We start from the raw sequence: 19,508 nt of genomic DNA, 5'->3' as shown, positions 1-19,508 counted from the left end.
ACTGTCGCCTCACAGGTAGAACACCTGAACCACAGATCACATAACTCAACTGTCCACAGTAGTGGGGCTTCCATAAAGAGGTAACGGCACATTGCTGTACCCTGGAGTTTTGCTCACATTGAATTGACACTATCATTTTTCTATAGCCATACCTCCTTTAGGTTTAGGATTTAGGGCATGAGCTCCATCAACTTAAGAGATGATTTTGAGCTTGTTAGACTGTGACAGATTGCTGTAACCCTTCCTGTAAGCTCAGCCTCTTGGGAAGTTTCTTCACACTGAAAGTGATCAATTAAATAGGAAATGGCACATTGTTGAACCCTTTGTTGTACCCTGGAGTTTCATTCACATGGTTGACACACTGTATTTGTACCCTGTACTGTAGTTTTCATTTGTATGACCCTCTCCTGCACTTGGTCCCGCTCTTGTGTAAAACAAATGTTTATATGTGATTTCGATGACTTAGGGCATGATCTCCATCAATTTAAGAGAGTGGACAGAAAAATACAGTTGTGAAGTGAAAACTCTTGTACAAATTAAATGTTTATATGATTTTAAAGTAAAATGAAGTTTATAATCTTTAAATATCATTTGTTGCCATTTTTATGTGCCCCTGTGGCTAAACACTGGTCCCTCCTTGGCCGAGAACTGCCACTGATGCCGGCTCATTAATATACAGATCAGCATGCATGAGGTGCTTTCATTGGCCGTAAAAATGGGCGTGTACAGGGCGGGATAAGAGGCAGATTCAGGTACGAACACTTGTAGGGAGCATTCCTTACAGTTGTGCGCAGGCATGGTTTTATAAATGAGATTTCTTTTGGCGTACGCCAACTTTGGCTTTTGGGCGTACATACACTTTTAGTAAGAATCCTACGCAGTTTTATAAATGAGGCCCCTGGATCCAGTGTTGCCAGGTGTACGATAATTATCGTATTTGTACGATAATTTTGCCCTCTGTACGATGTACGATCAATAATCCCAAAAAAGACCAGAAATACGATAATTTCACCATTCCGTGAATGTGTGGTTGTAATTGGTTGTAATCAGCCTGTCGCAACTGTCTGTCGGAGTTTTTTTGTGAATCTGAAGGCATCTGTTTCACGATTGGCTGGAAATTCCAGTCAATCGTGCTTTTCTAAATGTGAGCTACGAGTGACGTGTATGCGTTTGCCTCAGAACAACGGCCATGATTGGCTGAATAGTCCGCTGCACCCGCCCCATGAGTGAAGGAAAAAAAAAATTAAGAAGAAGCAGAGCCAGTCTGGAAGAAGAAGCGCTGAAAATGAGTGAACATGTTAGACGCTATTCAACACTAGAGTGACTACAGCGCATCAATAGACTTGTTATTTTGGTTATGACGGGTGTACGATAATTTCCCTCAAAATACGATAATTTTATGTCTCTGGTACGATAATCCTACATTTCTCACCTGGCAACACTGCCTGGATGGCTTCCGGCTCACTGTGGGCTCCAGGGAACCCATCTTGAGGGGGTCCTCACATATCTGCATATTTACCGATGGGGAGCATTTACAGTCCATATTGTCAAGTGATAAGAAGCCCAAACTAATTAGTTTGGTCCTGTAGAGGCTAAGCTCCGCCCCTTCCAGAGTCCCACCATGGGGTCTTCTCTTTGGACAGAATATGAACAGACGACCGAAAAAATCGGTTTGAATCATTCAATGAATTTCACACGTTTATAAAATGATTTTACACAAATCACTTGTTAAAAACTTACAAAAACATACTTAAAAACATCAAGTCAGTTCAAGATCTTTTACAGGTCCTGAGTGTGGGACCAGATCCTGGATGATGAAGTGATGATCACGGCTTCACGTAGTTCCAAGAAGCTCCGTCTCAGAGTCGTCAGGAGAACAAGAAGAACTTGACTGGAACTTTACTGCCGAGTCTGCACATGTTTCTAGTCAACACTCGACATCCTGAAATCCACCTCTTCCAACCGGGTCAAGGAAGCTACCGTTCATAAACTCGGTACGGAGCATAACACTAGTCACACAATCCGGAGTATGGGCCCAATCCTGCCTGGACCCAGATCGGATAGTCTAGGGGGAGTGCAGTGTTTCGGGCGCGCCGCCGCTGCTGAATTTTCTCCGCCGCAATAAAAATCCTTTAAAAAAAAAAAAAAAGAAAAGAAATTTTTTTTTTTTTTTACGTAGCTCCTTTTAGAAAATGTACAGCGCGTAACGTCAATTGCGCAGCACGCGGCACATCGTCACGTAACCAACATCAAAGAAGAAAAATACACAGCGAGTGTGGCAGTTGTTGGCAGTAGGCTACCCTACACGGTTGCAAAGTTACATTGATTCTAGCAGTAGCGAGTGAAGCGGAAGATCGAAGAAAGAAGGAAAGAGTGAGACAGACAGAGAGAGAGAGAGACAGAGAGAGAGAGAGAGAAAGTAAGTTGCTAAAATGTGTCGCTACATGACCACCAGTGTTAAAAACCCTCTGAGCCCAATCATTTTATTGTATCTATAAACCGCAACCTCCGTGCCGTTTTTCCTCTAGTATTGTGTGTGTGTGTGTGTGTAGGCCTATGTGTGTGTGTGCGTGTTGTCGCTCTTTTTGGGATCACTCATAGCCTTTACAGGAGCTTATATCCAGTCAGGAATTTATAGCCTAGGTATTTTCGGGAACTTTGAAAAATGAATCCATACTGTTAGATCCGATGTTTTTCTTTATTGCCATATAAAATCCGTTTTCATCGCGTATTTTAGTTAGGGATTTATGCTAATCGCCTGTAAGCATGTGGTCATTAGCATAAATGCAGGGAAAAAACCTAAGGACTTCTTAAAAGATCATGAATAGTTTCTATTATGTATAACTTATATTTATTTTATAATTTTCTCATCACTTTTTGACTCCCAAGACTAAGAAGAAGTGTTTTAAGCAATAACAAGCTTAATCAATTTGCCTTTTTTGTGTCATATCAATAAATAATTGTGAGATATTATTTGCTTTTTTTTTTTACTGTCTAATTGATAATTTCCTACATTCAAACGACATCACTGCAGCACACATATTCTGATAGTCCAGGTTGTGACCCAAATAAATGATAGCTTGACAGCTATGCATTATAAGGGTGATGAATGCAATCTTAATAAGAGAATAAATCCAGGCGAACCAAAACATCTAAAAAATGGCTTAGGGCTCAGAGGTTAAAAGGCTGGTACAAGCTCTTAAGGGATGCACTGTGCACAATGCACAATGCATATATATTTTTATATACAAAAATATAAAAATCTGTAAATGAAGACACAAAAGGCAAAGTTACAACACCAATAATCCCATCTACAGTAATACACAGGACTGTTTGAATAGGATTTAAGTGCATATTCTCCTCTCAAAGTGCACCAGATTCATGCATTCCAATGTAAAGGGTACAAAAAAAATCAGCCGGGGGGGCATGCCCCCGGACCCCCCTAGAGGGTTCGGGGACCACACCACCGCTGCTAAAAAAAATCCTGCGGGAAACACTGGAGTGACCTTTAAGTGTTCCCTTAGTCTCACCGGGTCCCGTACCTCGCTGGGTCCCATACCTCGATGGGTCCAGGACCTCCCTGAGTCCCGGACCTCGCTGGGTCCCGTACCTCGCTGGGTCCCATACCTCGATGGGTCCAGGACCTCCCTGAGTCCCGGACCTCGCTGGGTCCTGGATGTCACTGGGTCCCTTACCACGCTGGGTCCCCTACCTCACTGACTCCCGGACCTCACTGGGTCCTGGATGTCACTGGGTCCCGTACCAAGGCGAGTCCCGGACCTCGCTGGGTCCTGGATGTCACTGGGTCCCTTACCACGCTGGGTCCCCTACCTCACTGACTCCCGGACCTCGCTGCGTCCTGGATGTCACTGGGTCCCGTACCTTGCTGGGTCCCGTACCGAGGCGAGTCTCGGACCTTGCTGGGTCCTGGATGTCACTGGGTCCTGTACCGGGCTGGGTCCTGGATGTGAGTGTTTCTCTGCGTGTTGATTGGACGCTGCAGAGGTGTCTGGTGGGATGAAGGGATGAGGCGTTCCTTCATCTAATTTTCCATCTGCCAACATGAAGTGATCGATACATAGAGGGAGAAACAGAAGAGACATTAAATAAGACGCCTGTTTGAGACACATTTACCAACAGAGAATTTAAATCGACGTACGTACCTGATATATTCTTACCCAGCGTCGACATCCTGAAATCCAAAAGCCAGAAAAGCATAAAAACAGAAGTGAGCATCGAATGAGGAGAAACAAACGTTCCACTAATGGATGCAGAAGGATCACGAACCTGAGATCACGAGGACAACAACTGCAACAAGGAACAACGAGAAAGGGATAAAGCATAAATGTTTTCTTAGAAGAGCTCCACAGATGACATCACTGGTCGTACTTCCTTCTGTCAGCTCTACTTGGGATTCTGGGCACCTGAAGACAAAAGACTTTAGGCTTTAGGAATCTAGAGGTCGTTAGAGCTCCAGGGCAGAAGAGCCGGCGGTTAGAAGAACAGTCTTACTTAGTCCAAACAATGCAGTCCACACCATGGAGGGAAAAGGATCCTGGCTGACAAGGTTCACACACCGTATCACTTCTGTTGGTTCCTGAAACACACAAGATCCACAATAATCCTCATCACCTCTCACACTGGAACATTACATGAACACTGGTTCCCTGTTCTCCTGTCAGACTAGTCTGAAGGGAAGCTTTCTCACCAGGTTCTTTGATCATGTGACCAGCTGGACAACCTGTATGCTTCTGTGCCAAACTACATCCTGTATCTTCCATGAAGGCTTTGCAGAAATATCCTGCTGTCACATCACACACGGTGTCAGCTGTTGGCGTGCACTCGTGCAGGGCGAAGAGGCCGCGAGCTGAAAGCAGAAACACCGCCGTTAAATGTTCATGCAAACACGTTCAGGCAAACTTAAAGGGCCAGCGTGTCGGATCTGGAGGCGTACAACTCATCAGCATGCTGGATGTTTCCATTCACAGCCTGACACCGTGGAGCATGGGGTGCTACATGGGGGTGAACAGTTCATGGGTACAGGAAGGAGGTACCTTGGTCACAGGAGCTGCAGGGGAAACACTTATTCAGGCTGTTGGATTGGTTCATGAAGGTCTTGTTGTCACAGAGCTGGCAGTCGGTCCCAAAATCTACTGTGCAGTCTTCTCTAACGTAGGAACCTGTTCAGATGCAAAAAGAGGATGAGATCCAGAGTCAGCAACCAGTGTTTCCCACACAAAGACCAATGTCACAAAGTGAAGCAATAGAGCTGTATATATTGTTCAGCAATTTGTCACAAAGTACTTTGTGGCAAAAGTCAGATTTTGTGTGAAGACCTGGGGGCAGAATCCAGATCTCCAGATAAATGACTGAACTCAGTTCAATGTATCCCAACGAGACCAGTCTGGTTTACTGGTAGCACAAAGGCCAAACCAGGATGAAGAGTGACGTAGCTACGTAGACTACAATGACAACGTTGACAGGTACGGTGGCTGAGGAGGAACATACACTATATTCAACTGTTCCACAAAGTTGGGAGCATGGAATTGTCCAACATCTCTTGGTATGCTGAAGCATTCAGAGTTCCTTTCACTGGAACTAAGGGGCCAAGCCCAGCTCCTGAAGAACAACCCCACACCATAATCCCCCTCCACCAAACTTTACACGTGGCACAATGCAGTCAGACAAGTACCGTTGTCCTGGCAACCGCCAAACCCAGACTCGTCCATCAGATTGCCAGATGGAGAAGCGTGATTGGTCCCTCCAGAGAACGTCTCCACTGCTCTAGAGTCCAGTGACGGCGTGCTTTACACCACTGCATCCAACGCTTTGCATTGCACTTGCTGATGTATGGCTTGGATGCAGCTGATCGCCATGGAAACCCATTACATGAAGCTCTCTACGCTGTTCTTGAGCTAATCTGAAGGCCACATGAAGTTTGGAGGTCTGTAGTGATTGACTCTGCAGAATGTTGGTGACCTCTGTGCACTATGTGCCTCAGCATCCGCTGACCCCGCTCCATCATTTTACGTGGTCGACCACTTCTTGGCTGAGTTGCTGTCGTTCCCAATCACTTCCACTTTGTTATAATCCCACTGACAGTTGACTGGAATATTTAGGAGTGAGGACATTTCACGACTGGACTTGTTGCACAGGTGGCATCCTATCACAGTACCACGCTGGAATTCACTGAGCTCCTGAGAGAGACCCATTCTTTCACACATGTTTGTAGAAACAGTCTGCATGCCTAGGTGCTGCTTTTATACACCTGTGGCCATGGAAGTGATGGAACACCTGATTTATATTATTTGGATGGGTAAATTCTTTTGGCAATATAGTGTACAAGGTGAACTCACACTTTACAACAGCGCCCCCAGCGGTATATCACAACATTACACCAGAATCACAGAGATAGCTAGGGAGGCTCACAGTCTGGTTATCGGACCGCCGGTCCAAAACTGATGAACCTTTACTGAACAATATGAACAGCTGAACACAATTATAACTGTTACCATGACGATCACATGTAGAATTTAATTACATGTATGAATATAGGCTGATTGAATGTAAAATAATGATCACAGTGTTTAAATAATGACAGCAGGCTACTTCCTGGATGGTAATATGTAACGAGCAGTGGAATAACTGGAATGAACATGTTGGTTTCCCAATTAAGATACTGAGATACAAGACCAGATTGATAGATCCTGGATCTGACCCTGGTCTAGAGCGAACTAGCTCCACAGCATAAATCTCCATGGTACATTAGACCATAACATGTGACATGCTTTCATGCTACTGGATCACAGTTGACTTCAGCCAGGATGAAGGGAAATCCAGGTTTAATCCTTATCAAGGTTTTGTGCAACAGGCCTCCGGTCAGCCAATCAGCCCTGAAAGCCTCCACAGAGCACAGTTAGCTAACTATGTTGTTGTTGTTTACCTTTTTTGCACATCGGGCAGCACTGTCCTTCCATCGTTGTATATTCCTTGGAAAGACAGCAACGTCCTGCTGCCAGCAAGGCAGCAATCCAACCTTTTAAAGAAACAGTGAGTGTTTACGCTAGAAAATTGATATCTTCACTTTAAAAATATGGCTTAGCTAAGGTTAGCTTAATAGGCAGTAATGCTAGTATCAGTGTTCAGTTCAGTGAAATGGGTGTTGGCAGCAAACGAGTCGGTTCTTTGTCAAATGAAGTTTTCAGGAAGCTCGTCTAGGCCGTCACCTAAAATCCAACCACTTCCTCTCACAAGACAACATGCTTGGTATCAACATGAAAGACATAAACAGTGACTTGATTTTAAACAACCTGATACTTTTGACCAAATTCTTCATCCAAACTTCCAAATGGAGGAAAACTAAACCTTTTCTGTTTTAAAAGGAACCTTAAGGCCAAATCACCTCATAGCTTTGAGAGTAGGGATCTCCCGATCCGATACCCAGATCGGATCAGCCCCCGATACTAGGTTTTTAAGGTGGATCGGGATCGGCCGATCCAATTAAATTTTATGGCCGATCCATATTGTAAAAAAAATGCTGGCCGTATAGTGGCCGATATGAGCTGCCCTCTCATCTCCACGCAGCAGTGTAGACTTGCTCCGCAAGGCGCGCTGCCACAACAATCCTCACGGCGCGCTCCCGCTACGTTCTTCTTCGTGTACTTTAAGCGCATGATGTTGTTCTGATGACATTCCGCCTCGTTGAACCACCACAATGTCGCTTTCTACTTTGAAAACTCGGAAAGTTGACACTGTATTTTGATAAGCTGCTGCACTCTTCAGACTCGTGGTGTGAGCGGAACCGGACTGGTACTTTTATAATAAAAATTAGGGATAGACCGATTATCGGCCGGGCCGATTATCGGCGCCGATATTCAGCATTTTGACGCAAATCGGCATCGGCCTTTTTCTTTAATCCGGCGGCCGATAAGAGATCAATTTAAAACTGGGTTATTTTGGCTCTGATGGAGCCGCGCCGCTCTGTCTGCAGCCACTACTCTGTCTCCAGCATTGTCCCACCCACAGCACCATCTGATTGGTTACACACAGAGCCACGGCATGGGTAACAGCCAATCAGCAGTGAAAGCTGTGCATGCTCAGTGCTGCTCACACACGCGGCGGCGAGGAGAAAAAGTTTCGCCGAGTGGAGAAGCTGCGGAGCGCAGATATACGTTTCGAAGATAAGTTAACGCAGCAGACTCTCCTGAAATTGTAATAAACATCCCAGTCCTTTACAACTCACAACTACTAGTAACGTTACCATGAGCCCAAAACACAAACATAAGCGGCTCCTCAGCTCGCTCGCAGTCCCTCCAGAGGTGTCTGTTAACGGAGACCCATTGTAGCGTAGACGCTACAAAATATCATGTTGTCTTTAGAGCGTCATAACTCCGTAATGGTTTGCGCTAGAAACATGCGTTTTTTTCCCTCTTAAACTAGAGAAACGGGGCTAAACAACGGTACCCTGCTTGTCCATGTGAGCGATTTATTTCTGACAACAAAACGAATGCGTAAAGTTGTAAAATATGTGACTAGATGTCTCCTCGTCTCCGTGGCGCATTTCTCCGTTTGTTTATGTATATCGATCATTATTTTCATCCGCCATCTTGCTAGTGACGTATAGAGTCACGTTTATGTCTCGGACACTCCTATTGGCTCCCGTAGCGGCTTTTACAGCCAATCGGAAAGCCTGATTTACGCTTGGCCGTGAGTTGTTGTGTTTGCCCAAACGGGAGACACGGAGGAGTTCACAGCAGAGCAAATGACGGTCAAAGAGTTATTGTAGTGATAGAGAAAGTTAAATACATAAATGGCACAGAAGAAGTACACTATATACACACATATTTAGGGCAGGGAGAGGAAAGGACCATTTCTGGCAAAACAAAACGCCCATGGACACTACTCAAAAGAATATCCATATTTCATAGACAGAAGCAGCTTATTATTATAATATTATTATTATTATATTATACATGTTATTATACATACAATTCTGAAAAGCTGTTTAATAAACATATGCTTAAAGGCATTTAAAAGAAGTTAAGTGTTGGTGTTTGTATTATTCAAAATTTTGACACCAGTATTTTCACTTTTACTGCAAATGAATATCGGCTCCGAATATCGGTTATCGGCCTCCTTGACTACTAATAATCGGTATCGGTATCGGCCCTGAAAAAACCATATCGGTCTATCTCTAATAAAAATGCTGTGTGTCTCCGTCCAAAATCTGCTGTGCTCGCGCTGCCTGCTCACACAGATCCGCTCGTGCTCACATGCGCTGATGAAGGTCGAGTGTTTACTAGAAATATGCAGAGACGGCGCTCCTTCAAAACAACATCAAGCCATGCGTGTGTAGTATTAGGACGTGAAGACGTACAACCAGCTTGGGCTGAAGCAGTGGGAGTGCAAAGCGGCAGGGGACCCCCTGTGGGGGGCGATCGTGCCGAGGCACGCTACTGATCGCACCCTAGCCTATGTTAATTAAATAAGGTTTGTTTTTTGATAAGCTGTGGAACTCTGAGACACTAAACACTAAAACAACATAATGTAACTGCAAGTCAATCATATTTCTGAGATATCAGCCTGTCCATTTAGGAAGCAGCACTGATTGGGAATCAATTTCACCTGCAGTTGTGCAAATGGAACAGACCACAGGTGGAAACGAGTGGCAATGGGGGGGGGGGGGGGGGGGGGGCTGCTCGGCCAAACCCCCCACCTGTCCCGGTTGTGTTTCTGGTGCTTTTTAACAATTCTGAACGATGACGCTCTGACAGTAAAGGCAGCATTCCCAGCCTGCCTCTGGTTGTACTGCACAATGTCGGCCCGCCCGCGGTGATCCGGAGACCGAGGGGCGACAGTGAGACAGGACCAGTATCTTATGGCGCGAGGGGAGACAGTGAGACAGTGAGACAGGACCAGTAATTTACGGGAGGGGAGACAGTGAGACAGGACCGGTATCTTACGTTGCGAGGGGAGACAGTGAGACAGGGAGACAGTGAGACAGGACCGGTATCTTACGGGAGGGGAGACAGTGAGACAGGACCAGTATCTTACAGGAGGGGAGAGAGTGAGACAGGACCGGTATCTTATGCGAGGGGAGACAGTGAGACAGGACCAGTATCTTACGGGAGGGGAGACAGTGAGACAGGACCGGTATCTTATGCGAGGGGAGACAGTGAGACAGGACCAGTATCTTACGGGAGGGGAGACAGTGAGACAGGACCGGTATCTTACAGCGCGAGGGGAGACAGTGAGACAGGACCGGTATCTTACGGGAGGGGAGACAGTGAGACAGGACCAGTATCTTACAGCGCGAGGGGACACAGTGAGACAGGACTGGTATCTTACGGGAGGGGAGACAGTGAGACAGGACCGGTATCTTATGCGAGGGGAGACAGTGAGACAGGACCAGTATCTTACGGGAGGGGAGACAGTGAGACAGGACCGGTATCTTACAGCGCGAGGGGAGACAGTGAGACAGGACCGGTATCTTACGGGAGGGGAGACAGTGAGACAGGACCAGTATCTTACGGGAGGGGAGACAGTGAGACAGGACCGGTATCTTACAGCGCGAGGGGAGACAGTGAGACAGGACCGGTATCTTACGGGAGGGGAGACAGTGAGACAGGACCAGTATCTTACAGCGCGAGGGGAGACAGTGAGACAGGACTGGTATCTTACGGGAGGGGAGACAGTGAGACAGGACCGGTATCTTACGGGAGGGGAGACAGTGAGACAGGACCAGTATCTTACGGGAGGGGAGACAGTGAGACAGGACCGGTATCTTACAGCGCGAGGGGAGACAGTGAGACAGGACCGGTATCTTACGGGAGGGGAGACAGTGAGACAGGACCAGTATCTTACAGCGCGAGGGGAGACAGTGAGACAGGACTGGTATCTTACGGGAGGGGAGACAGTGAGACAGGACCGGTATCTTACAGCGCGAGGGGAGACAGTGAGACAGGACTGGTATCTTACGGGAGGGGAGACAGTGAGACAGGACTGGTATCTTACGGGAGGGGAGACAGTGAGACAGGACCGGTATCTTACGGGAGGGGAGACAGTGAGACAGGACCGGTATCTTACGGCGCGAGGGGAGACAGTGAGACAGGACCGGTATCTTACGGGAGGGGAGACAGTGAGACAGGACCGGTATCTTACGGCGCGAGGGGAGACAGTGAGACAGGACCGGTATCTTACGGGAGGGGAGACAGTGAGACAGGACCGTTTCTTACGGCGCGAGGGAAGACAGGGAGACAGTGAGACAGGACCGGTATCTTACGGTATCTTATCTCTGTATGCTGTGGGGAAAAAACATTATGCTACACACATAAACAGACCAGCTGAATGTTAGGAGCACCGATGCGACCAAGGAACATATTTAGCTGCTCTTAACTGATTTTTGGTCGTATGTGCGCCCTATATGGTCGCACTCTAGAGCCCTGGCTTCCTCAAAAAGGGTCCGTGTAGAACAATGTTCCCTGCTGAGCATATTTATTATTATTATTATTATTATTAATAATAATAATAATAATAATAATAATAATAATAATAATAATAATAATAATAATAATATTATAATTATAATATTTGACGTCAGAGCAAGTCGGGATCAAGTCAGACACAAATCTAATTGGCATGTATTAGGCATTGGCATGTGCGGCGATCGATTCTATGCAGGCCTGGCTCATTGCTGCATTGAGGCAGTAGTTCATGCAAAAAGGGCCCAAACCAAGTACTGAGTTCATATGCATGATTATACTTTTCAGAGGGCCGACATATTTGCATTTAATGTTTTATTTTTTATTTTATTGATTTCAGGCAATATTCTAATTTTACAAGATTTTGAATATGGGGTTTTCATAAGCTGTAAGCGATAATCTAAATTCTAACAAATAAAGGTTTCACTTTTGCATATAATGATTTTATATAATATATAAGGCTGACCCCCCCATCTCAGTGCCAGGCAGCCACAAACCGAAGCAGTGAGGAGTCAGAAACATTTAACAGTGTTTATTATATCACCAAAGACGAGCATTTTAAGTTTATTTTGAAACAATTTAGGTTATTTTGATTTCTTGTTTGTCTTGATTTGTGTGTGTGTGTGTGTGTGTTCTGTATGTACACCTTGTGAAACGACATTGGGGCACTTTGAAATGGGTCACATGGCCTCGCACCAAAGTAGGAACAGCGTCCGTAGACTGAAAACACAGTCATGGACAGTTGCGGGGGTCGCTCAAGATGGCGACTGCAGTAGACGTGCTAAGCTCTGCAGCATTAAACGAGTATCTAATGGTAATTTAACGAGGCCAACGGTTTGTACGGCTTGCTAAAAAGCTAAACATCCACCAAACAAGGATAGAAGAGTTTTGATGATAAGTTGAAGTTTCCGACGACCTACGAACATTGTTAACTCTCCGACACGTGCGACAAAGCTACAAGCTAGCCTACGAAGCTAACGTCAACATTGCAGCAGTGAGCCGAAATGACAAAGAGAGACGCAAAAAAGATCAACAAAGGAAATCTGGTGATGGACATGGAGCCAGAAGAGGGTTTTTACGGCTTGTGTTCTCCTCTTCCCGAGACTCCCAGCAAAAGTCCAAACCCGAAGAGACTGTGCGGAGAAAACATGGAAAGGACACGGTCTCTAACTCTGACATCCTCCAAGCCATATGTGAGTTGAAGCGGAGTTTTTCCGTCTTTGAGCAACAAATGAAACAAAACACAGCGGACATTAAAGAGGCAAAAGAAGTGATGAAAGGGCTCAGCTTTCAAGCTAAAGAAACGGAGGATAAAGTGACAACGCTGGATAAAAGAGTGGACGAACTGAAAGAAAAAACCGAAGAAGGAGAAAGATACAGCAGAAGATGGAATCTGCGTCTCATCAACCTCCCAGAAAAAGAAAACGAAGATGTGAGACAAGAAGTCCTCAAAATACTGAGCCAGATTGCACCGGATGAAAAAAAGGAAGGTGGGATTCTTGGTTGACACGGTACACAGAGTGGGACGCCGAGAGATGACAACAAACCGCGTCCAGTCATCATCCAGTTCAACATGCGGACCTTCAGGACCAAGATCTGGAGAGAATCACGCAACGCTGACATCCTGAAGAAGATGAACCTCATTTAATTTATATATTGTTTTGTTTATGTTAACTATGTCTTGATGCCATACTATTTGTATTTGTATTATATACGGTCATTGTTCTGACTGTGGTTGGAATCTATAAATAAAGTTTCTATTGAGGGAAAAAAAAAAAAAAAAAAAACACGGTCATGTGACCCTCGATTCAACCCAAACACACGTGCAGGTGTCGCTTAGAGGCGCAGAAACAGTGAGACAAACCCGGCGAGATGAAAGAGGGCGATAACTGCTGCCCTCTCTACCTGTGGGAGGAGTGTGTATATATATATATATAATATATATATATATATAAATGAACTTTTGCAAGATATTCTAATTTTTCAAGTTTCACCTGTATTTGAGGACCCCTAGCAAATGTGAAAGAATAGAAACTCACTACTAATGTTTATTATTATATAACCCATAATATCCTGTAAAATCTGAGGTGTTTAACATTCGTCTCCTGGTCCACTAGCACCTTTACCGGCGTTATCGAGCCGTCGCCACTCACAACTCACCGTACGACTCCTGTTGTTTTAAATAGCTGTAATGCACATAAAGTCGACTTATATATTACAGTCAGTTTCGCCGAAACATTGACTGCAATGGCGGATGGGATCGTTTGTTATTACGGTCTCACCGCAGTCCCGACTCTATGTGGCTAAGCTAAGGTTAGCTAAATAGACAGTAGTGTTTACGGTATGTGGCTAAGCTAAGGTTATCTTATTAGACAGTAGTGTTTACGGTATGTGGCTAAGCTAAGGTTACCTTAAGACGCATTTCGTTTACCGTAATATACTCACCTAAGACGGATATTGTAGAAAACATGATGACTCCTGCGATCACGTAGTTTCAACCATTAGTATTCCATTTAGGAGCCACAAATGTACAAATTGAACCAAGTTTTTTTCATAACTTGCAAAGTACCTAAATGACGTCAGCAGGACTCGCCCACCGGCTTCTTCCTGTTAAACGGCGGGTGGCAACTATCGTTAAAGGTGCATTACGCCTTTTAACGATAGTTACGCATTACTATGATTGTGAACCAGAGTATTCTTCCCATTAACTAAGAAATAAAAAGAAACAAATAAACAAATAATATACACCAACATAAAATGAAAAAATAAAATAAATATATAATAAAATCAAGTATGCGCCCATACATGTCATGTGACTGTTTATGGTTTTGTTTTAACAATTCTACATTGAAAAAGAGTACACAGAATGTCATACAAGGCTAAACAGATAAGAGCAACATTGGCAGATCTGTATTATGTAAGGATATTTAGAGAGGTCCATACGTTGAAAGAGTTTTCAAAGCCTTTTTGTTATTGGATTCATAAATTACATTTATATAATGTTTAACCTCATGGAAGAAAAGTACAACATTATACAAATTTAGTTTTTTTTTACTACTACATTTTTAATGCATAGATTTTGGCTGCTTGTGGCCAACTGACATGTTGTCTTTTTGCAAGTTTGGATGCACACAAATTCATTTGTGGCCACTTTAAGGCAACGCGTGTGTTGTTTTGTCCCAACAGGAGCCGAGGTGGTCCAGATTAACAGCCTGAATGTGTCTGGTCCAGGTTTTCACGTTTCACTGTTGAAGGTCATCAGGATACAGCATTAGGCTTGTTTGAGATGAACTGAGGTAAACGAGATGAACTGACTCGGTGAACTGACTCGGTGACTCGGTGACTTTTTAGATGAGATGGATGCCCTCCTGAGCTGCTCCCCTGATGATGGCACACCACTCGTCGTCCTCAGTGACTTCAACATCCACCCGGGAAAGCTGCACTCATCTGACTTCATTGACTTCTTCTCCACATTTGACCTTACACTCTCCCCCTCTCCACCAACTCACCGGGCCAGGAACCAACTTGACCTTGTCTTCACAAGATCCTGTGGCATCTCGGCACTCTCTGTTACCCCGCTCACCGTGTCTGACCACCACTTTGTGACTTTCTCCCTCCCCATGAAGCCCACCACATCCCTCCCCTCTACGCCTCGAACGGTCACCAGCCGCCACAACCTGAAATCCCTCACTCCCTCCGCTCTCTCCTCAACTGTTATCTCCTCGCTACCATCCTCAGAACAGTTCTCCCTAATACCTACTGAGGAAGCCTCCTCCATCCTGATGTCCTCACTCTCCTCTTCTTTGGACACTCTCTGTCCCCCAATCTCACGACCTGCGCGATCATCTCCCTCCCCTCCCTGGCTGTCTGAACCTCTGCGAACCAACAGATCATTGTTGCGAGCGTCGGAGAGAAAATGGAAGAAATCGGGCCAGCACGAGGACCTTGCTCACTACCACCGCCTCCTCTCTGACTTCACCTCAACTGTTTCGGCAGCTAAATCTGCCTTCTACCTGGCAAAGATCAACTCTTCTGCCTCCAACCCCAGGAAACTCTTCTCCATGTTCTCCTCCCTCCTCACCCTCCTACCCCTCCCCCTCCTTCCTCCCTTACTGCCGATGACTTTGCAACTTACTTTACCAAGAAAGTAAATGACATCTGCTCCTCATTCACGCCTATTCCCTCCCAGAAATCATCTCCCTGAACTCTCAACTCTGATGGTCTAACCAGCTTTAGCCCCCTCACCTCTGAAGACGTTCATGCACTTGTTACATCTAACCGTGCCACCACCTGCTCCCTCGACCCGATCCCCTTCTCTCTTCTCCAGGACATCTCACATTCAATCAATTCAATTCAATTTTATTTATAGTGTCAAATCACAACAGAAGTCATCGCAGGACACTTAACACATTGAGCAGGACTAGAATACGCTCAAAATTTCAAGAGTCAACACAATTTCAAAGTCCCAACAACACCCAGGGGCAAGCGTTACAGCGACAATGGCGAGAAAAAACTGCCTTAATAGGCTTTTAGGCAGAAATCTCCTGCAGCCCAGGCCCTTGGGTTCCAACTGCATTTGGTGTTGGTAGTATGGTAGTAGTAGCATTAACAGTAGTGGTGGTATTAACAGAAGAGATAGTATCAACAGTAGTAGTCCATGGCAGCTTCGTTATTTCCACCCTTCCCATTAATTCAGTCAGGTTAGCGTCGCGAAGATTTTGGCTGAGTTCTATATTAAAGGATTTACGGTATGCCCTGCAATGCATTCGACTCGAAAATCTTTTAAACTGAATGTTATCCATGTAAAATAAAGACAGATTCAGCAACTGCATAGCTTATTTCTCACTTAAAATGTTTTCAAAAACACATTTCGGTGTCGTAAAATAAGAGAACGTTTTCAAACGAGCCGCCATGTTGGTCGGTTTGAAATCCGGGAGCAGACAGGACAGCTAGAAAGCGATCGTCCAATTTCCATTTAGGCCTCATTGTGAGGCTATTTTGGTGCCAATGCAATTTCCTTTAGATGTGTAGGCCTTCATGAATAATTTCAAATAGCCTACCTATCCATGTGTTGAGTCAATGTTTGGCCTTCTCAGTCCGAAAGTGTAATCCGGCCCCCTGAGGTCTCACTTGAAAAAAATCTGGCCCCCTGTCCAATTTCACCCTGGCATCCCTGCCGTAGACCAGAAAGCAGGAGTAGTTGAGCAGTCACACAGCGGGCAGGTGGAGCTACAATGTGGTGTTTCCAGCGTCAGGCCAGTTAGCAGTCTGCATCAGTCATGACCTCAGTGGACTCTGCTGGACCAGAAAGCATAGCCAGACTCAAGTAAGTTAGTCACTAACTGTAGAGATGCCGATTTTAGTCAATTATTTTAATTAAAAATACTGGCGGTAAGAGGCAAACAAGGCCACAACATCGGTGCTGTCCAGATCAGGTTCCACCACGGTCCAGGGAGACCTGCTAGGCAAGAGAGCACAGGGACTCTGGGGAACATACACAGAGAGAGAGAGAGAGAGAGAGAGAGAGAGAGAGAGAGAGAGAGAGAGAGAGAGAGAGAGAGAGAGAGAGAGAGAGAGAGGCTCAGTGTGTCACTATAATCCCCCAGCAGTCTAGGCCTATAGCAGCTTAACTAAGAGCTGGCTCAGGGCAAACCTGAGCCAGCCCTAACTATAAGAGTTGTCAAAGAGAAAGGTTTTAAGTCTACTCTTAAATGTGGGAAAAGTGTCTGCCTCACGAACCAGAACCGGAAGACGGTTCCACAGAAGAGGAGCTTGGTTTGATGGTTGAAAGCTCTGGCCCCTGTTCTAATTTTGGAGACTTTAGGAACTACAAGTAACCCTTTATTCTGAGAGTGTAGTGCTCTAATAGGACAGTAGGGTTTAATGAGCTCTTTAAGATATGATGGTGCCTGACCATTAAGAGCCTTGTAAGTGAGAAGAATGATTCTATTCTGGATTTTACTGGCAGCCAGTGCAGAGAAGCTAATACAGGAGAAATGTGACCCCTTCTTCTGGTTTTAGTCAGAACACGCGCTGCAGCATTCTGGACCAGCTGGAGAGATTTAAGAGATTTATTAGAACAGCCTGATAATAAAGAATTACAATAGTCCAGCCTTGAGGTAACAAAAGCATGGACGAGGACTCTTTAGTTGTCCGTGGCGATTTTAACAAAGGTGACCTCAGCCACTAACTCTCCAAATGCAGCCAGTTCATTGAATGCCTGACCAGGGAGGAAAACAGTTGAGATCACTGTTACAGTGCAGGCCTGTCAGGCTGTCCCTCACGCTGCAGTGGGACACTCTGACCCCTTCATGGTCACTCTGATTCCTGCACACAGGCCGACATTAAAGGACCATGCCAGTGTTAAGCATGTCATTGTCCACTGACGACAACAGCCGCCTAGCTTATATAAACATTGACCATGTTTACCTAAATTGCTTGATTGTTTTAGATAGTTTGTTTGGTTACGTTTTATCCATATTCAATAAAGGTTTCAGAATGTACCTGAAAGTGTTTGTCAAGGTTAGTTCAAATTCACCTCATTGTTAAAATATTCCTTCTGGCTCAAATTTGAGTTCCAAATTCAGTTTCGGTAAAAACTATTTTTCCAGCATTCACAGACTTGGCTCTGTGTGATTGACAGCTCAGAGGGCGGTACCAAAGTATAAATAAGCTGAAAGTTACACCTTGGGCTCAAAAGTTGTGCCATAAATGAATGATTTTCTACTTCTCCCAGTACGTCTTCCTCATATTCATACTCTGATCAGTATCTTCTTCTCTACATTGAAATGCGGATCGTAAACTGACGATGAGCAGTATCTCAAACAAGCTTTGTCAATCTCACTACTTGCTGGTTACGAAGTCCAATCAGAGCCAGTCAGAGAACTTTTGGCCAATGGGATGCAGCCGAGTGAACGTGTTCCTTGAGCTGAGAGTGTGTGCTTGTAATTGAGGTCAGCGTTCGCCGAAATGAGACTCTGGAACTTGATATTAAAGGCTAGCACTAACTTACTGGAATCAGCCGGACATTAACAACAAGTTCACCCAGAACCTGCTTCTAGTTTCAGAGCAGAGGTGATTTCATATCAATGCACACATTTTAATGGCTTTCATTCCTGTCTACTTTCATCAAAATCCATGAGGCTCCTAGAATCACTTTTGCTTCCATGTCTGTTATGTTGACGAGGAAAGGACGGCACATTTCTCCACATTTGCTTCTGATTCAGGAAAAGGTTGGAGACAGGAAGGGAGAAACTCAGGCTTTGTTGAAGAAAACCTGCCAGCGAGCAGGTTAGGTTCACTCTCTTTCTGGAACGGAAAACTCAGACTATTCCTCTTCTCAGGGTTAAAAAACTCAGTTTAGCAAAACCTGCTTTCCTTCAGGAGTGGGTAGGGACAAAAAAACAGCAAATAGAGAGTGAATGTTGGACTTATATTTGCCTGGTGAGCAGAAAAATGACTCCTAATGAATGCTACTGCTGCTCTTTAACGACTTGATGTACGTTTGCTAACAGATTCACCAAATCTACCTACAGTGGGTACGGAAAGTATTCAGACCCCTTTAAATTTTTCACTCTTTGTTTCATTGCAGCCATTTGCTTAAATCAAAAAAGTTAATTTTATTTCTCATTAATGTACACTCAGCACCCCATCTTGACAGAAAAAAAACAGAAATTTTTGCAAATTTATTAAAAAAGAAAAACTGAAATATCACATGGTCATAAGTATTCAGACCCTTTGCTCGGTATTGAGTTGAAGCCCCCTTTTGAGCTAGTACAGCCATGAGTCTTCTTGGGAATGATGCAACAAGTTTTTCACACCTGGATTTCGGGATCCTCTGCCATTCTTCCTTGCAGATCCTCTCCAGTTCTGTCAGGTTGGATGGTGGACAGCCATTTTCAGGTCTCTCCAGAGATGCTCAATTGGGTTTAGGTCAGGGCTCTGGCTGGGCCAGTCAAGAATGGTCACAGAGTTGTTCTGAAGCCACTCCTTTGTTATTTTAGCTGTGTGCTTAGGGTCATTGTCTTG

At 44.9% G+C, this 19,508-nt stretch overlaps 1 protein-coding gene across 2 annotated transcripts in view; it reads right to left on the bottom strand.

Moving 5' to 3' along the window:
* Positions 1–2,093: 2,093 nt before the first annotated feature.
* The window catches only part of LOC311016674 (tumor necrosis factor receptor superfamily member 14-like), a 38,874-nt gene continuing 21,459 nt past the window's right edge, over positions 2,094–19,508 (bottom strand). Inside the window, exons 1-9 of one of the 2 annotated variants that reach the window (XR_014597526.1) lie at positions 13,926–14,044; positions 6,944–7,036; positions 5,055–5,180; positions 4,709–4,867; positions 4,513–4,597; positions 4,288–4,424; positions 4,164–4,192; positions 3,951–4,054; positions 2,094–3,661 (exon numbers count right to left, since the gene is read on the bottom strand). The gene's annotated coding sequence lies outside the window, so the exon portion shown is untranslated. Of the gene's footprint in view, positions 3,662–3,950; positions 4,055–4,163; positions 4,193–4,287; positions 4,425–4,512; positions 4,598–4,708; positions 4,868–5,054; positions 5,181–6,943; positions 7,037–13,925; positions 14,045–19,508 lie in introns of those variants that run through there. The other variant, XR_014597525.1, reaches the window with a different exon arrangement.

The sequence above is a fragment of the Eutrigla gurnardus genome, assembly GCF_963514095.1.
Source record: "Eutrigla gurnardus genome assembly, chromosome: 8".
Lineage (NCBI taxonomy): Eukaryota > Metazoa > Chordata > Actinopteri > Perciformes > Triglidae > Eutrigla > Eutrigla gurnardus.
Note: the sequence above shows the minus strand (reverse complement) of the source record. Positions and strands in the feature narration are given on the sequence as shown.